The following is a 21,352-nucleotide window of genomic DNA, read 5'->3' on the forward strand; positions in this document are numbered from 1 at the left end:
CTTTTTTTTAATTGTTACTTATCTTTTCATTGGGATTAATCTTTGGTTAAGAACATACCCTAAGGAAAGGAGCTAGGATAATAAGCTTAGACAACTGGAAACTTGACTTTTGTTCTAAGAAAACTTTCTAACTTTCTGTACTGGGGGTATGTATCTGCTCTGAAGAAGCAAAAAATATCCATATGCCACATATCCTACATGGAATGATTTCATATTCATTTCTCTTTTATTGGCCCAAGATTAAAAGCTACAGAGTAGATTACAAAAAAATATAATAAATATCCACCACATCCATCTTCTGCTCTGTGGTCATTTTTGAATATAAACCCCTTTAGATTCTTTTTTTTTTTTTTTGAGATGGTATCTCCCTCTGTCACCTAGGCTGGAGTGCAATGGCACGATGTCAGCTCACTGCAACCTCTGCCTCCCAGGTTCAAGCGATTCTCCTGCCTCAACCTCCTGAGTAGCTGGGATTACAGGTGCCTGTCACAACGTCCAGCTAATTTTTGTATTTTTAGTAGAGATGAGCTTCACCATGTTGGCCAGGCTGGTCTCGAGCTCCTGACCTCAGGTGATCTGCCTGACTCAGCCTCCCAAAGTGCTGGGATAACAGGTGTGAGCCACCGCACCCAGCCCCACTTTAGATCCTGAGCATTGGGTTTCTCCAGGATTTCATGGGGTGGAGGAAAGCAATAATTACATTGCCAGGTGCCCTATCCTTTTCCTAAGACTTCAAGATCCTTGTCTGTTTTTACTTTCAACATGAACTTCAGCCTGGATATTTTTATTTTCCCAGATTATTCTTAAATTGTCTCGTCTCCTAATAGTTTTCACTTCTGAAAGCTTTATTCTCTATTCATCTTTGCTACTGTAGTATTATTCTTGCTTTTACAGTTATTCTGACATCTTGATGGTGTTTGAAAAATATGATGAAGTGTCATCAAGGACTCAATTTTCCATCTTAAATCAAAAGAGTGTCCAATGGATTTACATATTTTCTAAACAATTTAGTTGATTGACCTATATGTGGAGACACAGATAAATCCTATTTAATAGGCAGGGAAGGTACATTGATAAAACATGAATACTTGACTGTGTACAACTTCTCAGAGAAGTAATGCATTTACTTTTAACCAAGAAGTTGGTTTCTCTATTGTCAGAAAGAAAGAACATCAAAACAGCCAAGACACCTGCTGTGGAAATGTCTCTTTCATTGATCTCTGAGATCTCTATTTTATGCTGACTTTCATAAGAAGTATCTAATCTTCCGTACTTGGTCACCTGGGAAGCTGGGATGTTAACTGCCAAAAACCTGCATTGCAAAAACAAACAAACAAACAAACAAAAACAAAGAAACTGAAGAACAAGAAGAAGCTCCATATGGATCAGCAAGCAAGGGCAGTGTGAGTCCCTTCCCAGGTGTGCCTTGTGAATTTGCAAGAGGAAATACAAGCCTTGCAGATGGCATTTCCTTTGGCCATTAGTTTTCAGAAGGCTCCCTGCAAATTCTCAGCAGAGGAAATAGCAGGAATGATGAGTCTATTTCCAAAGCCCTTTCCAACAACCTTCAGATTTCCCGCATTCAGATTGCACTTAAAAATATCAAACGACTTGCCAATATTTTCAGTAGCCTTCTAAATACGTTTCTATTCAAAGAAATAATGGGAGCAACCGGCTGAGAAGTCAGGAGGCACTCAATAATTGCTTCTACGAATGAGCGAGTGAAGTGAATGAATGTATATGGGCATGAATGAAGAGCCTACAAATGTGAGTCTAAATCTGTAAATGATCAAAAAAGTACTTTTCCTGAGAGAATTATCTCATCTCAATTTGGAAATACTAATGTCTGGCCTCAGAGAGAGCATATAATCTATTTTCTCATCCAGTCGATTCACATTTATAAAAGTAGGTTTTTCTTCCAGACAAAACACACTATAGGAAAAAGAAAAAAAACTAATGACTGTGTTATGCCCTCTGTCTGAGCCGTCGAATCTCTTTAGTTCAAATGGGAAACTTGTTTCTGCTGGCTTTCATTCAGTGTTGCAGCACTTCAAGAAGTTTCAGCTGCATTAGACTTCCTCTCAGCCCATTAAAACCCATAAACCCTCCAAGATGGCCGAATAGGAACAGCTCCAGTCTACAGCTGCCAGCGTGAGCAACAAAGACAAGCGGTGATTTCTGCATTTCCAACTGAGGTACCAGGTTCATTTCACTGGGGAGTGTCGGAAAGTGTTTTCAGGACAGTGGGTGCAGTGCACCAAGTGTGAGCCAAAGCAGGGCAAGGCATCACCTCACCTGAGAAGTGCAAGGGGTCAGGGAATTCCCTTTCATAGGCAAGCAAAGCTGTGACAGATGGCACCTGGAAAATCGGGTCACTCCCACCCTAATACTGCACTTTTCCAACGGTCTTAGCAAACGGCTCACCAGGAGATTATATCCCGTGCCTGGCTCAGAGGGTCCCACACCCACAGAGCCTCGCTCATTGCTAGCACAGCAGCCTGAGATCAAACTGCAAGGTGGCAGCGAGGCTGGGGAAGGGGAGCCCACCATTGCCGAGGCTTGAGTAGGTAAAAAAAGCATCCTGGAAGCTCGAACTTGGTGGAGCCCACTGCAGCTCAAGGAGGCCTGCCTGCCTCTGTAGACTCAACCTCTGGGGCCAGGGTATAACCAAACAAAAGGCAGCAGAAACCTCTGCAGACTTAAATGTCCCTGTCTGACAGCTTTGAAGAGAGTAGTGGGTCTCCCAGCATGGAGTTTGAGATCTGAGAACGGACACACTGCCTCCTCAAGTGGGTCCCTGACCCCTGAGTAGCCTATCTGGGAGGCACTCCCCAGTAGGGACAGACTGACACCTCACACAGCCGGGTACCCCTCTGAGACGAAACCTCCAGAGAAACAATCAGACAGCAACATTTGCTGTTCAGCAATATTCATTGTTCTGCAGCCCCCGCTGCTGATACCCAGGCAAACAGGGTCTGGAGTGGACCTCCAGAAAACTCCAACAGACCTGCAGCTGAGGGTCCTGAGTGTTAAAAGGAAAACTAACAAACAGAAAGGACATCCACACCAAAACCTCATCTGTATGTCACCACCATCAAAGACCAAAGGTAGATAAAACCACAAAGATGGGGAAAAAACAGAGCAAAAAAACTGAAAATTCTAAAAATCAGAGCACCTCTCCTCCTCCAAAGGAATGCAGCTCCTCACCAGCAATGGAAAAAAGCTGGACAAAGAATGACTTTGATGAGTTGAGAGGAGAAGGCTTCAGACAATCAAACTTCTCTGAGCTAAAGGAGGAAGTTCGAACCCATCACAAAGAAGTTAAAACCATTGAAAAAAGATTAGACAAACGGCTAACTAGAATAACCAACGCAGAGAAGTCCTTAAAGGACCTGATGGAGCTGAAAACCACAGCACGAGAACTACGTGACAAATGCACAAGCTACAGTAGCCGATTTGAACAACTGGAAGAAAGGGTATCAGTGATGGAAGATCAAATGAATGACATGAAGCGAGAAGAGAAGTTTAGAGAAAAAAGGGTAAAAATAAATGAACAAAGCCTCCAAGAAATATGGGACTATGTGAAAAGACCAAATCTACATCTGATTGGTGTACCTGAAAGTGATGGGGAGAATGGAACCAAGTTGGAAAACACTCTGCAGGATACTATCCAGGAGAACTTCCCCAACCTAGCAAGGCAGGCCAACACTCAAATTCAAGAAATACAGAGAACACCACAACAATAATCCTCAAGAAGAGCAAATCCAAGACACATAATTGTCAGATTCACCAAAGTTGAAATGAAGAAAAAAATGTTAAGGGCACCCAGAAAGAAAGGTCAGGTTACCCACAAAGGGAAGCCCATCAGACTAACAGCAGATCTCTCAGCAGAAACTCCACAAGCCAGAAGAGACAGGGGGCCAATATTCAACATTCTTAAAGAAAAGAATTTTCAATCCAGAATTTCATATGCAGCCAAACTAAGCTTCATAAGTGAAGGAGAAATAAAATCCTTTACAGACAAGCAAATCCTGAGAGATTTTGTCACCACCAGCCCTGCTCTATGAGACCTCCTGAAGGAAGCACTAAACATGGAAAGGAACAACCGGTACCAGCCACCGCAAAAACATGCCAAATTGTAAAGAACATCAATGCTAGGAAGAAACTGCATCAACTAATGAGCAAAATAACCAGCTAACATCATAGTGACAGGATAAAATTCACACATAACAATATTAACCTTAAATGTAAATGAGCTAAATGCTCCAATTAAAAGACACAGACTGGCAAATTGGATAAAGAGTCAAGACCCATCAGTGTGCTGTATTCAGGAGACCCATCTCACATGCGGAGACACACATAGGCTCAAAATAAAGGGATGGAGGAAGATCTACCAAGCAAACGGAAAACAAAAAAAGGCAGGGGTTGCAATCCTAGTCTCTGATAAAACAGACTTTAAACCAACAAAGATCAAAAGAGACAAAGAAGGCCATTACATAATGGTAAAGGGATCAATTAAACAAGAAAAACTAACTATCCTAAATATCTATGCACCCAATACAGGAGCACCCAGATTCATAAAGGAAGTCCTTAGAGACCTGCAAAGAGACTTAGACTCCCACAAAAAAATAATGGGAGACTTTAACACCCCACTGTCAACATTAGACAGATCAACAAGACAGAAAGTTAAAAAGGATATCTAGGAATTGAATTCAACTCTGCACCAAGCAGACCTAATAGACATCTCCAGAACTCTCCACCCCAAATCAACAGAATATACATTCTTCTCAGCACCACCACACTTATTCCAAAATTGACCACATAGTTGGAAGTAAAGCACTCCTCAGCAAATGTAAAAGAACAGAAATTATAACACACTGTCTCTCAGACCACAGTGCAATTGAACTAGAACTCAGGATTAAGAAACTCACTCAAAACTGCTCAACTACATGGCAACTGAACAATTTGTTCCTGAATGACTACTGGGTACATAACAAAACGAAGGCAGAAATGAAGATCTTCTTTGAAACCAGCGAGAACACAGACACAAAATACTAGAATCTCTGGGACACATTTAAAGCAGTGTGTAGAGGGAAATTTATAGCACTAAATGCCCACAAGAGAAAGCAGGAAAGATCTAAACTTGACACCCTAACATCACAATTAAAAGAACTAGAGAAGCAAGAGCAAACACATTCAAAAGCTAGCAGAAGGCAAGAAATAACTAAGATCAGAGTAGAAATGAAGGAGATAGAGACACAAAGAACCCTTCAAACAATCAATTAATCCAGGAGCTGGTTTTTTGAAAAGATCAACAAAATTGATAGACTGCTAGCAAGACTAATAAAGAGGAAAAGAGAGAAGAATCAAATCGATGCAATAAAAAATAATAAAAGGGATATCACCACCAATCCCACAGAAATGCAAACTACCATCAGAGAATACTGTAAACACCTCTATGCAAATAAACTAGAAAATCTAGAGGAAATGGATAAATTCCTCGACACATACACCCTCCCAAGACTAAACCAGGAAGAAGTTGAATCCCTGAATAGACCAATAACAAGTTCTGAAATTGAGGCAATAATTAATAGCCTACCAACCAAAACAAGTCCAGGAACAGACGGATTCACAGCCAAATTCTACCAGAGGTACAAGGAGGAGCTGGTACCATTCCTTCTGAAACTATTCCAATCAATAGAAAAAGAGGGAATCCTCCCTAACTCATTTTATGAGGCCAGCATCATCCTGATACTGAAGCCTGGCAGAGACACAACAAAAAAAGAGAATTTTAGACCAACATACCTGATGAACATTGATGCAAAAATCCTCAATAAAATTCTGGCAAACTGAATCCAGCAGCACATCATAAAGCTTATGCACCATGATCAAGTGGGCTTCATCCCTGGGATGCAAGGCTGGTTCAACATATGCAAATCAATAAATGTAATCCAGCATAGAAACAGAACCAAAGACAAAAAACACATGATTTTCTCAATAGATGCAGAAAAGGCACTCAGTAAAATTCAACAACCCTTCATGCTAAAAACTCTCAATAAATTAGGTATTGATGGGACGTATCTCAAAATAATAAGAGCTATTTGTGACAAACCCACAGCCAATATCATACTGAATGGGCCAAAACGGGAAGCATTCCCTTTGAAAACTGGCACAAGACAGGGATGCCGTCTCTCACCACTCCTATTCAACACAGTGTTGGAAGTTCTGGCCAGGGCAATCAGGCAGGCTAAAGAAATAAAGGGTATTCAATTAGGAAAAGAGGAAGTCAAATTGTCCCTGTTTGCAGGTGACATGATTGTGTATCTAGAAAACCCCATCATCTCAGCCCAAAATCTCCTTAAGCTGATAAGCAACTCCAGCAAAGTCTCAGGATACAAAATCAACGTGCAAAAATCACAAGCATTCTTATTCACCAATAACAGACAGAGAGCCAAATCATGAGTGAACTCCCATTCACAATTGCTTCAAAGAGAATAAAATACCTAGGAATCCAACTTACAAGGGATGTGAAGGACCTCTTCAAGGAGAACTACAAACCACTGCTCAATGAAATAAAAGAGGACACAAACAAATGGAAGAATATTCCATGCTCATGGATAGGAAGAATCAATATCATGAAAATGGCCATACTGCCCAAGGTAATTTATAGATTCAATGCCATCCCCATCAAGCTACCAATGATTTTCTTCACAGAATTGGAAAAAACTACTTTAAAGTTCATATGGAACCAAAAAAGTGCCCACCTCGCCAAGTCAATCCTAAGTCAAAAGAACAAAGCTGGAGGCATCACGCTACCTGACTTCAAACTATACTACAAGGCTACAGTAACCAAAACAGCATGGTACCAGTACCAAAACAGAGATATAGACCAATGGAACACAACAGAGCCCTCAGAAATAATACCACACATCTACAACCATCTGATCATTGACAAACCTGACAAAAACAAGCAATGGGGAAAGGATTCCCTATTTAATAAATGGTGCTGGGAAAACTGGCTAGCCATATGTAGAAAGTTGAAACTGGATCCCTTCCTTACACCTTATACAAAAATTAATTCAAGATGGATTAAAGACTTACATGTTAGACCTAAAACCATAAAAACCCTAAAAGAAAACCTAGGCAATACCATTCAGGACATAGGCGTGGGCAAGGACTTCATGTCTAAAACACCAAAAGCAATGGCAACAAAAGCCAAAACTGACCAATGGGATCTAATTAAACTAAAGAGCTTCTGCACAGCAAAAGAAACTACCATCAGAGTGAACAGGCAACCTACAGAATGGGAGAAAATTTTTGCAATGTACTCATCTGACAAAGGGCTAATATCCAGCATCTACAAAGAACTCCAACAAATTTACAAGAAAAAAACAAACAACCCCATCAAAAAGTGGACAAAGGATATGAACAGACCCTTCTCCAAAGAAGACACTTATGCAGCCAACAGACACATGTAAAAACGCTCATCATCACTGGCCATCAGAGAAATGCAAATCAAAACCACAATGAGATACCATCTCACACCAGTTAGAATGGCCATCATTAAAAAGTCAGGAAACAACAGGTGCTGGAAAGGATGCGGAGAAACAGGAACACTTTTACACTATCAGTGGGACTGTAAACTAGTTCAACCACTGTGGAAGACAGTGTGGCAATTCCTCAGGGATCTAGAACTAGAAATACCATTTGACCCAGCCATCCCATTACTGGGTATATACCGAAAGGATTATAAATCATGCTGCTATAAAGACACATGCACACGAATGTTTATTGCAGCACTACTCACGATAGCAAAGACTTGGAACCAACCCAAATGTCCAACAATGATAGACTAGATTAAGAAAATGTGGCACATATACACCATGGAATACTACACGGCCATAAAAAATGATGAGTTCATGTCCTCTGTAGGGACATGGATGAAACTAGAAACCATCATTCTCAGCAAACTATTGCAAGGACAAAAAACCAAACACCGCATGTTCTCACTCATAGGTGGGAATTGAACAATGAGAACACATGGACACAGGAAGGGAAACATCACACACAGAGGCCTGTTGTTGGGTGGGGGGAGGGGGGAAGGATAGCATTAGGAGATATACCTAATGTAAATGATGAGTTAATGGGTGCAGCACACCAACATGGCACATGTATACAAATGTAACAAGCCTGCACGTTTTGCACATGTACCCTAGAACTTAAAGTATCATATATATATAAAGTATCATATATATATATATATATATACACACATAAAAAAATGCGGCCAAAAAAAAAAGAACCCATAAACCCTGGGGGGACTTCAGAGGGACTCAAAATAGGAAGAAGTCCTTTTACCAAGAAACTTGATAGAAACCAAGATCTACATCCTCAGACAAAAGGCATGTCTATAATGATATGGTTTGGATTTCTCTCCTCACCCAGATTTCCTGTCGAATTGTAATCCCCAGTGTTGGAGGAGTGCCTTGGTGGGAGGTGATTGGATTATGGAGGCGAATTTCCCCTTTGCTCTCATGAGAACAGCAAGGGGGAAAGTTGAGTGAGTGAGTTCTCATGAGATCTGGTTTTTAAAAAGTGTGTAGCACCTCCCCCTTTGCTCTCTTCCTCCTGCTCTGGCCAGGTAAAGACGCGCTGGCTTCCCCTTCACCTTCCGCCACGATACCAAGTTTCCTGGGGCCTCCTCAGCCATGCTTCCTGTATAGACTGCAGAAGCAGGAGCCAATTAAACCTCTTTTCTTTATAAATTACCCAGTTTCAGGTATTTCTTTATAGCAGCATGAGAACTAACTAATATTAATACATATGCCTTCCCTAAATTGCATAGAGATTGATTATTTCACTTCATGTTGGTAAAGAATTTATATGGATATTAAAACAACAACGACAAGTGTGTGGACATTAAGTATACTATCTATTTAGAAAATCCTTGAGGGCTGTTATGAATATCTAAGGATGCTATAAAGAAAATAAAAATAATTTACATCAGTCTCTAGTATAGGAACTTTCATGATTTGCTATGAACCATACCCATACTCCTATTATATTCTGAAATGAATGATTCATGGCATTGATATGGAGAAAATTTTAATAAATATAAAAATGCTCTGTAAATAGTGCAAGGTTGTACAAATATGTGTTGTCCTGTTGCTGGTATTCTTATACTTAGATGTCAATAGTGGAATGAAAGTAATCTAAAGAATAATTAGAATCCCTTTGACTCAACTCTTCTCACAGATTAGCTATAACCTAACATTTTTTAGGGAAATAATGTATTAATTACTGATCTCTTGCCTTTTAAAACTTTCAGCTCAAACAGTTTTCTGGAAGATTTACCTTAAGTGCTTCCTCTCTTTCCAACTGGAGTAATGGTAACTCAGTGACAAAATGATGGACAGGGTGACTAAGTTCCTTGGCCCATCTCTATCTGCACCTTGGGAATGATCATATTGACTCCCCACTTTTTTTTCAGTGACGCTGTCAAGAAAACTGTAAGAAAAGGTCTCCAACATCCTAGGAACAGAGAGATTTAATCAATTTAAGGTATTCTACACGTAACACAATTTGTCCTTACTGCCATCCCCCAGTAAGCATGGAGAATGACGAATTGATGATAATATTCACACAAATGTTTGATCATGATAGAATTAATTTTGCTCTGATGTAGCCTGGTCCAAAGTCACTGGAGAAAATATTGCAGTGAAAAACTTTACACATCAAAATGTTTGTCAATGTCCAACAAAGGGCTTAATGATTTCAGCAGTATTTGACACAATATTCTTTTTTTTAATTTTGTTATTATTATACTTTAAGTTTTAGGGTACATGTGCACAACGTGCAGGTTTGTTACATATGTATACATGTGCCATGTTGGTGTGCTGCACCCATTAACTCATCATTTAGCATTAGGTATATCTCCTAATGCTATCCCTCCCCCCCCTCCCCCCACCCCACAACAGTCCCCGGTGTGTGATGTTCCCCTTCCTGTGTCCATGTGTTCTCATTGTTCAATTCCCACCTATGAGTGAAAACATGCGGGTGTTTGGTATTTTGTCCTTGCAATAGTTTGCTGAGAATGATAGTTTCCAGTTTCATCCACGTCCCTACAAAGGACATGAACTCATCATTTTTGTATGGCTGTGTAGTATTCCATGGTGTATATGTATTTGACACAATATTCTTAACAAAATTAGGATTTGGCACAGTCCCTAAAGTTTATTATAAGAAGATTTTTAAATTATGTTACTTAAAGTCCCATGTTATGAAAAAAAATCTTAAAATGTGCTCATCCAGTCTATGCACAAATAACAACAATAATAGAAATTTCATTAAAAGCCCTGAATATTCCTTTATTGAAAGCTTAGACTCCCTTTTGTGAGAAAATTATCAACAAACTAGGAATAGAATGGCAATTCCTCAACCTGATAAAGGGAATCTATGAAAAACCCACGGAAAGCATCATACTTAATCATGAACAAGTAAATGCTTTCCTCCTAATTCAGGAACAAAACAGGAATGTCCAGCCTTGCCAATTCTATTCAACATTGTAGTGGAGATTCTAGACAGGGCAATTAGGCAATAAAAAAATAAAAGGCCACCAGATTGGAAGGAAATGGGTAAAATTTTCTCTGCTTTCAAATTACATAGTCTTATTTATAGAAGATCCTAAGGAATTCACTGAAAAAGAGGGAAAAAAACTATTGGAACAAATAAACAAGCTTAACAAGGTTGCAGGATACAAGATCAATATACACAATTCACTTGACCTAAGCAACATGAAAATGAAGTTAAGAACAATATTCTATTGACAATAGCATCAAAAAGAATAAGTTGCTTAGGAATAAAATTCAAACAAAAATTGCCAAATTTATACTCTGAAAATGATAAAGTACTGTTGAAATAAATTAAAGAGATCTAAAAAAGGTGGAAAAACACCCCATGTTCATGTATCAGAAAACTTAACATTGTTAAAATGGCAATATTCCCCAAACTAATTTACGTATCCACACAACTCCTATCAGAATCCCAACTTTCTTCTTTATAAAAATTGACAAGCTGATCCTAAAACGCACATGGAATTTCAAGGGACCTGGAATATCTAAAACAATTCTAGAAAGAACAAAGTGGGAGGATTCATGCTTGCTGATAAGACTCACTGCAAAACAATAGTAATTAAGACGGTGTATTACTGACACAAAGATAAGCATTATATATAGCTAGAATAGAATTCAAAGCCCCCAAATAAACCCACATATCTATGGTCAACTGATTTTTCAAGGGTGCCAACACCATCGAATGAGGAAAGAAAAATTTTCTCAAAAAATGATGGTGGGAAAACTAGATAGCCACATATGAAAGAATGTAGTTGAACCCTCACCTCATAACATATATAAAAAGGAACTCAACATGGATCAGAGACCCAAAAATAAGAACTAAAACTACAAACTCTTGGAAGAAAACATGTGGATACATATTCATCATCTTGGGTTTGGCAAAAGATTCTTTGATATGAAAAGCAAAAATATAAATAAGTTGAAACTTATCAAAATTAAAAACCTGTTGTTTCAAAGTGAAGACTGTTTAAAAAGTGTAAACACAACCCACGGAATGGGAGAAAATATTTGCAAATCATATACTTGATAAGAGGCTATGAATATGTATTTCCCTTAAATAATTAAGTAAGCTATAGTAAGTTTAACCTAAAAATTAGACCTAATCCTGAGTTCTATAGGTTTGCTCTGATTTCATTCAGACCCTGGGTTTAAAAGAATCCCATGAATATCTCACAAGTGCAGACAACCAAAACAAACATAGGAAAAAATATAATAATCCAATTTTAATATGGGCAAAATATTTGAACAGATATTTCTCAAATGAAGACATACAAATAGCAAACGGGCATAAGAAAAAGTGCTCAACATAATTGATCATCAGAGAAATGCAAATCAAAACTACAATGAGATATCTCACTCCAGTTAAAATGGCTTTTATCCAAGTCAGGCAACAACAAATGCTGGCGAGGATATGGACAAAAGGGAATTCCTGTACACTGTTGGTGGGAATGTAAATTAGTACAACCGCTATGGAGAACAGTGTGGCGGTTCCTCAAAAAGACTAAAAATAGAGCTACCATATGATCCAGCAATCCCACTGCTAGGTATATACCCAAAAGAAAGGAAATAAGTATATCAAAGAGATATCTGCACTCCCATGTTTGTTGCAGCAGCTCTGTTTACAATAGCCAAGATTTGCAAGCAACCTAAGTATCCATCAACAGATGAATGGATAAAGGGAGCACTATTCAACCGTGAAAAGAATGAGATTCTGTCATTTGCAACAACATGGATGAAAGTGGAGATCGTTATGTTAAGTGAAATAAGCCAGGCACGGAAAGACAAACATCACGTGTTCTAACTTATTTGTGGGAGCTAAAAGTTAAAACAATTGAACTCATGGAGATAGAGAGTAGAAGGATGGTTAACAGGCGCTGGGAAGAGTAGTGGGGAACTTGGGAGAAAGTAGGGATAGTTAATGGGTACATAAAGTAGTTAAAATAAACAAGACCTAGATTTGATAGCACAACAGGGTGACTATAGTCAAAAATAATTTAATTGTACATTTAAAATAACTAAAAGAGTATAATTGTTTGTAACACAAAGGATAAATGCTTGAGGGAATGGATACCCCATTTACCATGATGTAATTACTATGCATTGCATTCCTATATCAAAGTATTTCATGTAACTCGTAAGTGTATACACCTACTATGTATCCACAAAATTAAATTTAAAAAAGATAAATAGACTTGTCTATGTCTTAATATCTCCAAGCATCTTTTGGATTTCACATATAATTTGATCCTTACAGCACTTATGTGCAGTACCTAAAACAGAGATTACTATTCACTATTGCACAAACAGAAATAGGTTAATAGACTTACTACAGTTATAGGCGAGTTTGTGACAGAGCCAAGACTAGAACCTACATCTCCCTACAGGCCATTTACATTTTTATATTGAGGTCATCTGTGATAGATTTATATTTTTAAATATGTGTCATTAGATTAACACATTTGTTGCAACTCTCTTGTGTCAAAGACACAAAAAGTTTTGGAAACTAAATCCCATTGCTTGGCTTCTGTTTGCTTAGAACATTTTTTTTTCATTGTTTTTAAGTCTTTAAAGTTTCTCCACTTTCATCTTAAGGAAGTGTTCTACTTTTTCCCACTATTTACAATTAATACATCATTATGGGGCTGGAAGTTTCAGGTGAAGTTAACTGCCAAGTCTGCCAACTTCTTAACAATGCCCAATGTGTCATCTTTGGGGGTTTGCAAGAAACAATTTTTAATTGCTCAACTTTGAGCAGTGCACTAAAGCTAATCATGCCCCTAGAGCCTGGAAGAATCTCTGAGATACAAAGCTATTAGAAGTGTTCTGTTTGTCCAGCACCAGCTAAAAGCAAGGCAGGCAGGAAAAACATTATTTCAACTTAAAAGGGGAAACATCATTTTTCAATGTTGAGACAAATTTTCTTAAAAATCTGTTTAAAGGCTGTTATGAGATATTTGGCTGGTTAGTCCTCTCTAGCACCTCATCTCCCATTTTTTTTTCTGCTAACCCATAGATCAGGACTACCTCATAATAGAAGGGAATGGGAGAAGGCAGACTTCTCACTTGCTACTTTAGCATTATGAATCTGTGCATAACTCCAGACAGGCACTCAAAGACTATGACAAGGAATTGTTTAGACCACAGTTAGACCTTTGGAATAAATTGCACACTCTCTCTTTTGCTCACCCTCTAATAATTTTTCAAGAGTGCACCAAAAGCACATTTATTGAAGGAGATCTTCTACTAGTCACAGTCTTTCCAAACCAGTGAAATATATTCCCACCAGCTGGGTCCCCAACTCCTGCCACTTTCCCTTTGCCCACAGTGCTTCCTCCTATTCAGCATCCTAAGGCCTTAATTTGACTGTTAGGATACATCCCTGCACTAAGCTGAAGAATTCATTAGTGTTTCCCTTTTCCTCTTACTCAAATCTGCTCTAGCACCTTTTAGCTAGGTCTTAACACAACTTCCTTAGTTGTCTTCCATATACAAAAAAGATATTTATGATCTGCTTTCAATAGAAATAATTTCTCTACAATTACGAATGCAGTAATTGGAATGGGCCTCAGAGATAGTCTATACAGCAAAAGAAACTGAAGCCCAAAAATTTGAAGTGACTTTCCCAAAGCCAGACAGTTTGTGAAGAGTTCATGCTCTCCTTACATCCTCCCTTCTGGCAAATATGAGAAACGACATATTAGAGATGCATTTAGTGACCATGAGGCTGACTGAAGCTAAACTATTCTCATAGGAACCAATCCTATATCTTAAATATTACTGTGTTATGATTGGCAGTGAAACAAACCTTAGCTAAAGACAGATGTCTTAATGTGGTACCCATATCATGTCACATTGAGTTATCCAAGGACCTGAACAAAATCTTGCTGAGTACAAAATCTTGCTGAATACAAAATCTGAGAAATTTGTCCTCAAAGCAAGTATCAAGCAAAAGACCATATGTATAATTTCCCAAAAGGCACTGGTCTGGAAGTAAGAAAATGAGTTTTCTATCCATCTCTGTTTCTAATTAATTATGCGACATTTGGCCAATTCACTTGATTGCTTTAGGCTTCAGTTTTCTCAACTATAAAAAATGTAGGTACTAATTTATGTGAATGCATTGGGAAAAGTAAAAATAGCTAACATGCTAATATTTATTGAGATTTACCATGTGCCAGGCACTGTCCTGGGCATTTTATATGTATTTTCTCATTTCATAAACAAGGAAAATTAGGCCCAGATTATTCAGATTATCTAAAAAAAGTCCACAGAGTTAGTAAGTCCCTGAGTACACAACCTTAGCCATTACCCCAGACTGCCTCTCCTTACCCTATATTGTGTCTACTGCCACTACCACTAAAAGTGTTAAAAAGGCCAGGCATGGTGGCTCACACCTGTAATCCCAGTGCTTTAGGAGGCTAAAGCAGGAGGATCGCTTGAGACCAGGAGTTCAAGACCAGCCTGCGTAACACAGTGAGACCCAAGCTCTACAAAAAAAAAAAAAAAATTAATTAGCCAATTGTGGTGGTGCGTGCCTGTAGTCCTAGCTACTTGGGATGCTAAGGCAGGAGGATCCCTTGAGCCCAGGAGTTTGAAGTTGCAGTGAGCTATGATCATGCCAGTGCACACCAGCCTGAGCAATAGAGCAAGACACTGTCTCTAAAAGTTTTTTAAAAAAGAGTTGAAGAAGTACAAAAACAATTATCTGTGTGCAGATTACTTATGATATAGTTTAAGGTTCAGATAACATTGAAACACAAAAGAACCAAAGAATTAAGCTGAGCCTTGAAAGACAGATTGGGTAAGCTTTAGCTTTACAAATTAGTAGAACATTAGAAGCATTGGTGCAAAAGAAGTCGGAGTGAGCATGGGGGTACTCATGGAGCAATGAAGAAACTAACCTGACTCAAGTAGAGAGATTGTATTGAGGAGCCATGAAGACAGGGGCGAACATGGGAATCAATAAAACCCTTTATCACCATATAGTTTGCTTACATAGCACTTATCACAGGTGCATATTTATATTATTTTAATTTTTAATTTTTGTGTTTGTATATAGTAGATGTATATATTTATGGGGTACATGAGATACTTTGATATAGGCATGAAATGTATAATAATCACATCATGGGAAATGGGGTATCCATCTCCTCAAGCATTTATCCTTTATATTACAAACAATTCAATATATTCTTTCAGTTATTTTTAAATGTTCAATTAAATTATTTTGATTATAGTGTGCTAGCAAATACTAGGTTTTAATAATCATATCATAGAGAATGGCATAGGATATATTCTTGATTGTTAGTTAATATCAATTTCCCCCAAAAACAGTAAGCTTCCTGAAAGTAAGAACCACTTTATTCAGCATAACACTGGAAGTCCTAGCTAGAGCAATCAGACAAGAGAAAGAAATAAAGGGCATTCAAATTTGAAGGGAAGATGAATGGTTTTTTGTTGTTGTTGTTGTTGTTGTTGTTTTGCACCATTGTATCCTCAGTGCCAAATACATTGCCAGACACATTGTAGGTGCTCATTAAATACTTGTTGAATAAATGTATTCATGTGTGAATGAATCAATGTTAAATAATAGATGAGGAATTGTCATAGTTGACCTTGCATGTCAGATGAGGAAATATAGCCTTGACAGAGACTTTGATCAGGCTGGGGTGGTGGAAGTGGAACTGAAAAGCCAAACATAAAGGCTGTTTTAACATGGGGATCAATAACACAGTTGTTCTCTGTTGTGCACTCTCTATACCAGCTGTCCCCTGATAGACATTTCTCTACCAGTTGCAGGCTCTGTCACGACACCAGTTTCATACAGGAAGAATGTGAAGAAACCATAGGCCAAAATAAAAAAAGAATTATTTCTTAGTTCTCTGGAAAGTCCAGTAGTGGTATACAAAAGTCCTACAGTCTCAAAGGTCTCCTTTCTCTTTTCTTTATTTGTTTTCCCTACACAAAATGCCACTTTATGTTTTGTTTTGTTTTTCAAACAGCTCTGGTTTGGCAAAACTTAATTGCCTGTTTGGGATGAGGTCCCTGAAGCTCTCAGAAGATAATTATTTCTTTCTGGTAAAGATCAGAAACTTTGAACTCTACTTGTGAGATAAATGGTCTGGTAGCACTTTGAAACTTCAACTTATTTAAGTTACTGAGCAGCTCATCAACTTACTTCCTGCATTTGGAATTGAATCTGAAAGAGAATTAGACCCCAGACATCTTGAGTAGGCCAAGTAGCTACAGTTTATAGATTTCGTTCAGAGCCAAACATGCTCCCAGAGATAGAGGCCTGGTGACAGCTTCCAGATAAACATATAGATTGATGGAATTGAGCCTAAATAGAGAGAAGAGGAAATATGGTGCAGTTTCTACAAACCAAACTGCTCAATGAAAGGCAGGTTCTGGTCAGTTATATTTTCTAGGTAAATGAGGGGTATCCAGACATTTTTTGTTTCAACTCCATTATAATGCTTTTGAAATGCTTGAGTCTATTTTCCAGCCTTAGTGAGCAGGTAGAGTGACTGATATTTGATCTTTTTGCTGATTGAGGGATGCACAGGATCTTGTGGGTATGAAATTATATATTTTTACTACTGAGCACTGAGAAGAGGTTGTGAAGGAAGAGTAGGAAACTGGTAGGGTATGTACAGAGCCCAGGACCTTTCCTAGGCATCATCCAATTTAGTTTAAAGCCCTGGGTGCAGAATGTTTTGTTATTGTTTTCCTTTTTTTAAGAAAGTGACAATTTGGTTTATTTGGATTCCATTTCACCGAGATAAGATAATACATAGATAAATGTTGCCAAGAGGCAATGGATGTCTAAACTAGAAGGTTGCAAATTGAAATAACCTAAGGGTCTTGATGCAGAGCATTCAAATGACCTCAATCCTCTATATGTCATAACTTTTCTAGGGAAGATTGAATAAGGTTGTATGTAGGTCAAATGCCATTGAAAGAAATGTTTGTCTAAGACATTAAATAATTTAATTAGATACCATTATCAAGGGCTTCAGATCAAAGGGTTTGTTGATTGAGATTTGACCTAATCTAAAAGAATTTTCTTTCTTCAGGGGTTTCTAGGCATTTGTGAGTTTGAGAAGCTGGGAAGGCTTTTGAAATATTGCCAGGAAGTTTGCAGGGAGATTGTCACAGTGCTAAACCTGGCAACTCTTGGAGAATTGTTCTTTTGGGCAGCCCATTCTGTTCCATTTACTGATATTTGAGAGGGACCTACATTGGTGAGTAGGTAACAGAACAAGGTTTTAATTTATTTTCTTTTCTCCTTTTCTCCTCTTCTTGGGTCTTTAACTATCTATCTGGGATGGACAATCTCCAGGAATACAAGGCAGCCATTAGTTAAAAGGAAAGTTATGCTATATAAATAAATAATTGCAGGTAACAGGACTAAGATGGGAAACATGCTGGGTTCAGTTTGCCAGGAATTTTTTAATGGTAATTCTAGGATGAGGCAATCAGCACTGTCTCCAGAGGCCAGGGCCTAGACTAAATGAAAAATAGCCCCCTCAATTTAGATGCTGAGTAGCCTTTAAGTGTGAGAGGTAAATTGTCATCAATTTTAGTTCTATGGGTCCAAACATGGTACTAATGGGGGCAAGGTCATGAGTTCAACCCCAGTCTCTATCAGCAAGTTTAACCCCATTTAAAAAATAAGTCGATCTCACAGCCATAGACTGATCACCAATTTTTAGTCAAATGGTTCATCAATTTATTCTACTGGGCTCATGAGGGACTGAGGGAAAGACACTTTATAAACCCTCCTTCAATACTGGAAAAACAAAATACATCCTGTGGCTCACTGGGAATGATAGATTCATATAAGGAGGAAAAACGTCTATTTTATCAATATTTAATATTTGACAGCAAAAGCAGTGTGTTTTATAGAGTTCTAGGAGCAACATATAGTTTTAAATGGCATAATAACCAGCCATGCACTTCAATGCAAAACCAGTTCACCCTCCCATCTGTGGCCGGCCCATTATCTTATTAAATATTCCACTGTGAAAGACCCATATGTAGATAATTGGGAGCTAAATATACTCCCAAATATTCAAAAAAAATTTAAGATGTGACTATACTAACTTAAATGTAACAGGCTTCGGGGCATTGTTTCATGTAGCCATTTCACTATATATTTGTATGTTCTCACTCTGTAGAGATGATTTTCTCTATTTTCACTTGGAAAGGTGGAGGCAGGCCAAGGCAAAATCTCTTTCTTGGGGTCCTGTGATAAATGAAGACAGCGGCAGCGTTAAGTCTCTCAAGCTCTGAGGGCACTCCTGTGAAGCCAGGTCACCACCCTCTCCATCCCTTACATTTATTTCCCTCTTCACAAATAGCAAACACTTTCCTGGATATATGGATTTACCTTTGTTGTGCACCTAGGCTATCTGATAGGCTGAAAAAGGTACACAATGTGACACAGGGATAACTTACTAGAAGGCCACGACATGGAAGGCAAACGTTAGAAAATTTTCTTTCTTAAAGACTTTTAAGGGCCAGGAGCGGTGTCTTACGGCTGTAATCCCAGCACTTTGGGAGGCTGAGGCGGGTGGATCACCTGAGGTCAGGAGTTTGAGACCAGCCTGGCCAACATGGTGAAATCCCGTCTCTACTAAAAATACAAAAATTAGCCGGGCATGGTGTCGGGCACCTGTAATCCCAGCTGCTTGGAAGGCTGAGGCAGGAGTATCACTGGAACCCAGGAGACGGAGGTTACAGTGAGCCGACTGCGCCACTGCACTCCAGCCTGGGTGACAGAGTGAGACTCTATCTAAAAAAAAAAAAAAAAAAAAAAAGACACTTTTAAGGACAAGTGAGAGAGCTTCCCATTTCAGAGATGATTAGGGATACTTCATTTCTTAGAAAAACCCTTCTCTAGCCTACATGTCTCTCCAACAAAGGAGAAAAATGTAACACATTTCAATACTCTGTGGAGTGAGTCCTTTTTTTCTTTATCTGAGGGAAGTCGAGAACCCTAGCTTGTTGAAACTAGAGGGGACCTTAGAGATAATTTAGTTTAACAAGTTTGGAAATAAAAATTCAGGCAAGTAAGGGGAAGAAACTTGTCTAGAGACATAGCAAGTGAGTAGCAGAAGCTTCAAGGAGGGGACTAGAAAGAAAATGTGAGTTAGTCTCATGGAGAAACACATATGCATCAAAGGGGTGCTTAACATAGAAACAGTAATGTCAAGGGAAGAGGCAGATGGAAAAAGAGAGGTTGCCTTTCAATAAGAAACAGCGAAAGAACTCCATTCACACATTCCTTCAGCAAATAATTATTGAGCTCCTATCTAGGTACTATTCTACATTTTGGGCACACAGCAATGAAGAAAACAGAAAAACCCTGACCTCATTGAGCATTCATTCTAGTTGATAGAGACAAGCGATAAACATAATTAATAGATAAGCTATACAGTACGCTAGATGTAGTTCTAAGGAGAAAATAATGCAGGAAAGGGGGATATAAAATTTCAATGGCTAGAAATGAACTCCCAGACGAGGTGACCCAGAAAGGATGTAATACAATTTCAGGGGCTGGAGATGAATTCCTAGACGAGGTGACCCAGGAAGGATATGCTGAAAAGATGCTTTGTAAGTAAAATCCTGAGGGAATTGAGAAGGTGAGCTGTGCAAGAATCTGGGTTTCATAAATATGGAGCAGCAAGTTTTTCACAAATACAGAACAGCAGGATCAAAGGCTCTGTGAAAGGGATGGGCTTTGAGTATTTGAGGAATGGTGAAGAGGCCAGTGTGACTGGAGCAAAGTAAGCAAGGGAAAGGGTGGTAGGAACTGCGTTCAGAGAGGAGGTGATTGGGAGGCAAACCATATAGGGCCTCATAGGTCATAGTAAGGAGATTGGTATTTAGGGAGGTTGAAATGAGAATCTATAGTTAACAATATGATACTGTATATTTAAAATTTTATTAAGAGAGTAGGTCTTATGTTAAGTGTTCTTATTACAAAGATAAAAGAGAGAAGGAGGAAAGTTTTAGGGATGTTTGTTATATTTATGGCATTATTTATGGTGGCCGTTTCATGAGTATATACTTATCTTCAAACTCAAGATGTATACATAAAATATGTGTACCTTTTTGTGTATCAGTCATACTTCAATAAAAATAGAATAAATTTTTTAATGGAAAAGTGACCTGATTTAACTTACAGTTCAACTGAATCATCTGAACTGAATGGGAAGAAGACTAGAAACAGGAAAACCAATGAGGAGGTTACTGGAAAAATCCAGGTGAGTGATGATGATGCCTTAGAATAAAGAATGGCAGTGCAGGTGGCAAGAGGAGTAGGTAGATTCTGGATAACAGCTCTGAATGCTTAGGACTTTATATGTTCATTTACTACCCATTGGGTTCTTGTGATCCCCCAGGTACTGTTCTATGTTCTAGGAATACACCAGTAAACAGCAGACAAGGGCCCTCTTATTAAATTCACATTTGAGTGAAAGACAAATAATAAGCAAGTAATCAAATTATTATTAATATAACTTCAGATATTAGAATGTGTTATAAAAAATGAAGCAGGACTAGGGGAAAGAGATGGGTGAGGATGGGATAAGAGAGCCTTTTCAGTGAGGCTGCATACTCAGACCCTCTCCTTACCACCCACACTTTTAGAAACATCATGTTCAATTTTCAATGGGGCTCAACAACAACAGAATAGAAAATGTAGGAGAAGCTAG

The sequence above is a fragment of the Nomascus leucogenys genome, chromosome X (genome assembly GCF_006542625.1).
Source record: "Nomascus leucogenys isolate Asia chromosome X, Asia_NLE_v1, whole genome shotgun sequence".
NCBI classification, from domain to species: Eukaryota; Metazoa; Chordata; class Mammalia; order Primates; family Hylobatidae; genus Nomascus; species Nomascus leucogenys.